This window comes from Eschscholzia californica, unplaced genomic scaffold (assembly GCF_041429995.1).
Source record: "Eschscholzia californica isolate CP2 unplaced genomic scaffold, dmEscCali1.0.p SCAF_1, whole genome shotgun sequence".
NCBI lineage: Eukaryota > Viridiplantae > Streptophyta > Magnoliopsida > Ranunculales > Papaveraceae > Eschscholzia > Eschscholzia californica.
Window position 1 is genome coordinate 80912439 of NW_028238198.1, and position 6399 is coordinate 80918837.

General features: G+C 35.1%; 1 long non-coding RNA gene and 2 other non-coding genes across 5 annotated transcripts; all 3 read left to right on the top strand.

The window, feature by feature from the left end:
- Positions 1-319: 319 nt before the first annotated feature.
- TRNAA-AGC (transfer RNA alanine (anticodon AGC)) lies at positions 320-392 on the top strand. Its single transcript has one exon. It is a non-coding gene; the product is annotated as a tRNA-Ala (tRNA).
- A 745-nt stretch (positions 393-1137) lies between these two features.
- TRNAA-AGC (transfer RNA alanine (anticodon AGC)) lies at positions 1138-1210 on the top strand. The gene has a single exon. It is a non-coding gene; the product is annotated as a tRNA-Ala (tRNA).
- Positions 1211-1334: 124 nt separating this feature from the next.
- Positions 1335-4695, top strand: LOC147569779 (uncharacterized). Of its 3 annotated transcripts, none has more exons than XR_015238819.1 (6): positions 1335-1587; positions 2022-2162; positions 2319-2401; positions 2603-2730; positions 3667-4052; positions 4356-4695. It is a non-coding gene; the product is annotated as an uncharacterized LOC147569779 (long non-coding RNA). The 3 variants fall into 3 exon arrangements; XR_015238820.1 differs by lacking the exon at positions 4356-4695 and adding an exon at positions 4224-4341; XR_015238816.1 differs by lacking the exon at positions 4356-4695 and having other exon boundaries at positions 3667-4341.
- The last annotated feature ends 1704 nt before the right edge of the window (positions 4696-6399 follow it).

The window sequence follows — 6399 nt, forward strand, 5'->3', positions numbered from 1 at the left end:
GGGGGGGGGGGGGGGGGGGGGGGGGGAGGATATCATCCATCTCTTTTTCTTTTTTGGTCAATATACTTCTTTAGGAGCCTAAACCGATAATTCCCAAACTCTTGACCATCTTTCTTAAGTTGTATGAAAGAAAGTGAAGTCTAGGTTTAGGACTTATACACATCAAAGTCTCTTTAGTTTGGGGTTATGGCCTACTTCTACTTCTATGCCCAATACCCAACTAGGTCTAAACGTTTAATGATAAAGTACCCATTTAGTTTTTCATAGCAAGGGGTTAGACTAGATCATATAGGTTAATCCTAGATTTAAAGAGATGAATGGGGATGTAGCTCAGATGGTAGAGCGCTCGCTTAGCATGCGAGAGGTACGGGGATCGATACCCCGCATCTCCATCTTTTTTAATTTCTTTTTTTGTGATATTCATCCTAGTCTTTTTCATCTATCCTCCATATTCTGATTTCTTTGCCCCATCCATCTCAGAGATAGAGTCATGTTGGCGTGCTATTACTTAATCGAAAAAGTAACTTACTTTCTAATCATATCAATATATCTCACATCGAAAAAAGACTTGTTTGGACAACTCTTTCATTCACCTTAAGTTGTCGTCACATGTTTCTTTTACCCGCTTATGAAACCTAACTAATTAGCTCACCTTAGATCTATTGTCAAGCTTTTACATTTATCTTCTTGTGAATTTGAACCAACTTAAGTTGTCGTCACATGTTTCTCCCAAATCAGCTGTTAAATTTGAGCACTACCTAATACTTCTGTTACATGTTTTGTTTGTTGGTGCCAAAGTTGAGGAAGTAGAGAGTGGAAAGAAGGTAAATTTATACTTTATGGATCTCTTTCGCAAAATTTCCTTTTGGTGAACCTTTTGCACTTTTACCTAGTAGGACGATACTTGTATTTTGGGGCTATGGCCTACTTCTATGCCGAAAGTGATACTGATACCCAACTAGGTCTAAACTATTACTGAAGAAGTGCACACTTCAGTTTCCATAACAAGGATTCTTCAGACTAGGATCATTCTGCATGTAAAAAATATGCACAGTTGGGTTCCAAAATGGTGAACTTTGGCAATACCTTTTATGATATCTAAGGTTCTAGATTACTCATAGAGATCAGGACATGATTGGGGATGTAGCTCAGATGGTAGAGCGCTCGCTTAGCATGCGAGAGGTACGGGGATCGATACCCCGCATCTCCATCTTTTTAATTCCGACTGAACAACAACAAGTTGAAAGCTTGGGGGGTCCCTTCAATTCATTCCCATTCCAGCCTATCTATATAACAAAACACAATGTTTTGTAATTCGGTCATTATCAGGTCAACCGTTTCACCTCTCCACCATCGCCATCTTCATTGCTCTTTCTGCTTTCTCATCAATGGAGCCCCTCATTAAATCTGTAAAACCAAAAGATTGAAACCATCACTACCGTTTCTTTTTCTTCCTTCCCACTGTTTACCTTCATTGCCCTCTCTCTTTCTTTCTCATCAATTGGACCCCCTTCAGAGAACCCCAATCGCCATTTAAGAACCCTAATCGAGGTTTTCGTAGAATTATTGACCACTCCCATCTTTCAGGTATGACTTTTTATATTTCATGGATTTTCATAGACTTTTGGAATTGAAGTTTCTTCTAAATTTTTATTTCATGAGGTCATAGTTTGATCCTAAAGGGGGCGTCCAATTGATTTATCTAATATGATGTGGTTTATGAAACTGAAATTTGTACAGATTTTATGTTTATAATATCATGTGGTTTCTAATGTGATGTGAGTTCTGTAATATGATGTGGTTTATAATATGATGTGGTTTCTAATGTGATTTCTCTAATACTATTTTCAGAATTTATTTGTTGATGTTGAGTCTTATTGTGGTAGACTCTATTTCTTGATTTGTTTGGAGGAAGTAGCTTTGGTTTTTTTTATCTTGCTTGAGTTTTGATAGTTTAAATGCCTTCTTATTTGTAAACAAAATAGTTTTTTTTTGGGTTATTTTCTAATTGGAGGTGGCAGGTCCATTGGAGTTTAGAAGGAAAGTCGTAGTCATCTTCACTTGGGTCTTAATCGGAAGGAAGGAGGCCATTGAATATGACCGAGAAGAGAAAAGGATTTGAACCTAAGAGGGTTGATCATCTTTTCAGAAACTACTCACCTGTAAGTTCTACCAGATCTGCTTCAATTCAATTTTTCTTTTTTTCCCTATGATTGGGTTGCAAAATGGCCGCAGTGAAGAAAACGGTAAACTCCAGACATAAATTTGGGTTTTTAGGGTTTTCATTAATACTTTTCTCCCTCTCTTGATTTTTGCAGAAGAAGACCCATGAGAAGACTTTACAAACCCTTCCTCTTCAGTTAGAAACAACCGAAGAAGAATTCTTTCTTCCATTTTCCCGGTACAGATTCAGGATTTTACAATTTCTTTTTCGTATTTTGATCATTTCGATTCATATATTTTCAATTTGATATGTTTTCTTCTAATATGTTTTCTTTTGATTAAGTAATTGTATTCTCCATTTACATGATTATGTATGAATTATATACTCCATTTACATGAATTTGAAGGTGAGAGATCTAATTTTTTTTCTTTGTTTCAGGTTCCCTGATGTTCGTATAAGACATCAATCTATTTGGTGAGATTATATGAATGAAGCACTCACACCCAAGGATGTCGCTTCTTGGAATGTATGTAATGTTGATTTTACAACTAAACTGCATAAAAAGGGTATAACTTCGTCTCCGACTTTATCCATCATATGGTACATAGGTCTTTTTTCCCTTTTGGTAGTGGATCTGAACTTCGTTCTGGTTAATTTATCCATCATATTGGTTTGTTTGTGTTGATAAAATTGTCAAGAAGTTAATGACATATTGAGCTGTTTGGTAGTGCTTAATGTATTTTGTGGTAGGGTTCTGTATCCAAATTAACATTCTACTTTCAGAAATTATTTGTTGGTGTTGCGACTTATTGTGGTAGACTCTATTTCTTGATTTGTTTGGAGGAAGTAGCTTTGTTTTTTTATCTTGCTTGAGTTTTGATAGTTTAAATGCCTTATTATTTGTAAACAAAATAGTTTTTTTGGGTCATCTTCACTTGGGTCTTAATCGGATGAAGGTTCACACATTACAGTACCAAATACCAACAACATTGGGGCTATAATCAGTAATGGTGATTACAAGTTGGCCTATAATTAAGTTAATGACGGAGGTTGTTAAACATGATTTAATACATAAATAATTTGAGGCAGTTTTTCGTTTACTTAATTTATGTGCTTCCGAAGTTAATATTGACATATGAGTTTCTGACTTGATGCCTATGTTCGAGAACCCCTCTTATATCACAATAATTTATCTTCATGGTTTGGTTCTCGAATACAGTTAATTAAGGTGATGTTCTTGTTTGTCAAAGAAGTAATTTGGTATGACTTAACCATTTTAATGAAGCAACTACCAAAAATTAGAGTCATAATATATTAAGATCTGATTCTTTTTGATGACCGTGAATTGTGATAATGATTTCTAACATTGAAACTTTGAAGCAGTTTTGTGTTATTCGTACTTGAAGTTTAGTTATTTCAGGCTTCCCCCCGCTTTGTTTGTGTAGGGTCTTAATTTTGGTTCCTTAATTTCTCACATTTTTTTTGTCACAATTTTGTTGCAGTATTGTGAAATCCTTGGCATGGAGTCGCAATGTATAAAATTCTCCCTGAACCCATTATAATTTCTGCAAAATTGAAGGTATTAATAGGCTGATTTGGTGATTTTAGAAAATGAGTGTTTGTTAAATTTGTTTACAAGGAGAGGTGGTTGATCTTTTGTTGGTGTGTTTGATGTAGCCAAGTAGTCTTTGATGAGATTGAAGGGATTGAAATAACTTGGAATCAAGTAAAGCTTTATGATCATTTCGATTGAGTCCTAATGATCATGAAAGACTTTATTATGAAATCCATCTTCTTAAGACGTTAAGTTTTTTACTTCTTGGTCGATGCTGTGAAATAGGAACCTTAACTTTATCACTGAGAGTACTACCTTTGGGAGTTTAAGACAGTAAGTACTTTCTTGTTTTATGGTTTTATCCCCTTCCAAATTTTATCCATAATTGTAGTTATATGTTCTGTTACATATGAACATTATCATATTTAAGTCTTCCTATCATGTGAAAATGTTTATACATCAACCTATATTACAGTGGCTTATATATTCCTTCAACTATACCAGGTGGGTGGGTCAATAACAATCTTGGCAGAATTTCAATTGATTACATGACTTAGTGCTTTGGTGCTGCGGAATTATTCACTGTTTAAGTCTTCTCTCACCCGTCATTAGTAATATGATACTTTCTTCATTTAGGTTCGGGGTGTGGCAGCTGCAAACCTAAAGCTGCTGGTGTATCTGGAATTTTATCGGAATGTTGTTTTTGTGCCAAGGAATTGTGGTCGGATGAGAAGTTTCTAGCAGGTGACTTATTTTACCGTGATAGCGAAAGTTGAAATTTTTTATAGATAGAGAAATTGTGTTGCAAGCATTGTAACTTTTTATTTTGTCGGAAATTGATTCCAGTAAATCATAGGAGACGATGATTTTGTCAATATTTACATCTTTTTAAGATATTCATGTTTAAAATTGTTATTTAACTGTTTTATATTTATATTATTATTTTTGACAGAATGTTGCTTTTTGGATTTTTTTGTATGGCTCGACAACATTTTATTTTTCGGCAAGTGTCAATTACTTTTTGTTGATTTACTATGTCCAATTAGATAAACGACCTAATGAGATGTATAAATTTCTAAAATATTTTGTGACTTATAACAAATCCAAACAGCACGGGTTATATCTAGTATATAATAATATACCTTCTTCTCTCTCTATTTTCTTTTTTCACTTTGGGTTTTGAGAATGAAGAAGAGTTTAAAGCTACTACCTAGTTACCCATTACTGATTTTGATATCATCGTTTTACAGACTACTAAGAGTTTTTTTACAGACTACTAAGAGTTTTGACTAAAGTCAAAATCGGAGTTCATGCAAATCTGTCAACTTGCCCAAACTCTCTTAACTAAATGGCTAACATTGTTATATAAGCGGCCTATGTTAGTGTTACTACTAAAGTTGCTACTCATAAAGTAATCAACAAGGGTGAAGATAAATTTGTACAAAAACATAGTGAACCGAAGTACCACAATAAGATCATCCTTCGTTTAAAATGCCAATCTCAGAAACACCAACCCACCACAAAATATAGCTGGAGAAGCACAAACTACAAACGCAAAGACGAAGCAGAAAAAGAAAAAGTTATTGGTTACCAACAACAAAAATGATCAAGTTCGAAAGACGAAGAGTTAACATGCCAAACAAAACTTGAAGCCAACAAGAGAAAACTTCATAATGGGTACGAAAGAATAAAGAAAAAGCAAAGAAACCATAAAGACAATTGAGTTTAAGGATCTTCCACCAAACAAAGTTATTTATCGTTGTTAAGCTAAACCGGAGATCCAAAATGTGTGCCAACGCATAATGAAGGAGGTTTGAATTGCTTGAAGAATTCAAACACAAGTAGAAGAGACAAAGAAGTCGCCGACGACCATGAAATTGAGAAGAGTTCTAAACCAGTGTATGGTTATATTAGATTTCTACAAAATAAAACATAAAAGTTTTAGGCCGATGTTTTGTTGAAACTGGAAATTTTCCAGGGGAAAGGTACAAAATTTTGGGTGGAAATAATTTTCTTTTGTTTCTTCCAAACAGTATTAAGTTTTGGGGAAATAAAAAAAATTCTTCCTCCTTCCCTTCACACCACCATTAACTCAGCGACCATAAACTCCGACCCGGTCTACTTTCTTCGTCCTTCTCTCTCTCTATACAGAAGAGAGAAGAGACAAAGAAGTCGCCGGGAAACTCCGGCGATTTTGGAGTGTTTATATTTTTGAATTTTTACATTTTTCATAACGAGGGGTCCATCCATCCTCTAAAAAGGATCCAAAGTAACAAATTATAAAACCCGAGTCCTTCACCACACCCTCAGATTCAAGGCGCACATCCCAAAACACTAAGACATGGCCTGCCGGAATACCAAGATGTAGCCCGTCTAGCACAAGGTGTTGTTTAGAGTCCATAAGCCATTAGATAACGTCCTAGGTAAATTTGTCGATACAAATGTCAAGGTTTTGTAGGTTGATTTCCCTCTAAGAAAAAAGGTCGAGTTCTACCAGAAACTCTAGTATTTTCTTTGCTGACTCTCAAACAGGAGTTGGGGGTTTTCACACGAGGAAGTTGGTGCTTTCTGTCAAAATTTAGGATCCTAAACACCAAAGTGATCAATATTACACCCGAAGTGATCAATATTATATAGCTCAGTGGCTTTTCTCAGCATGTCCAATTGAGGTGTTGTCCTT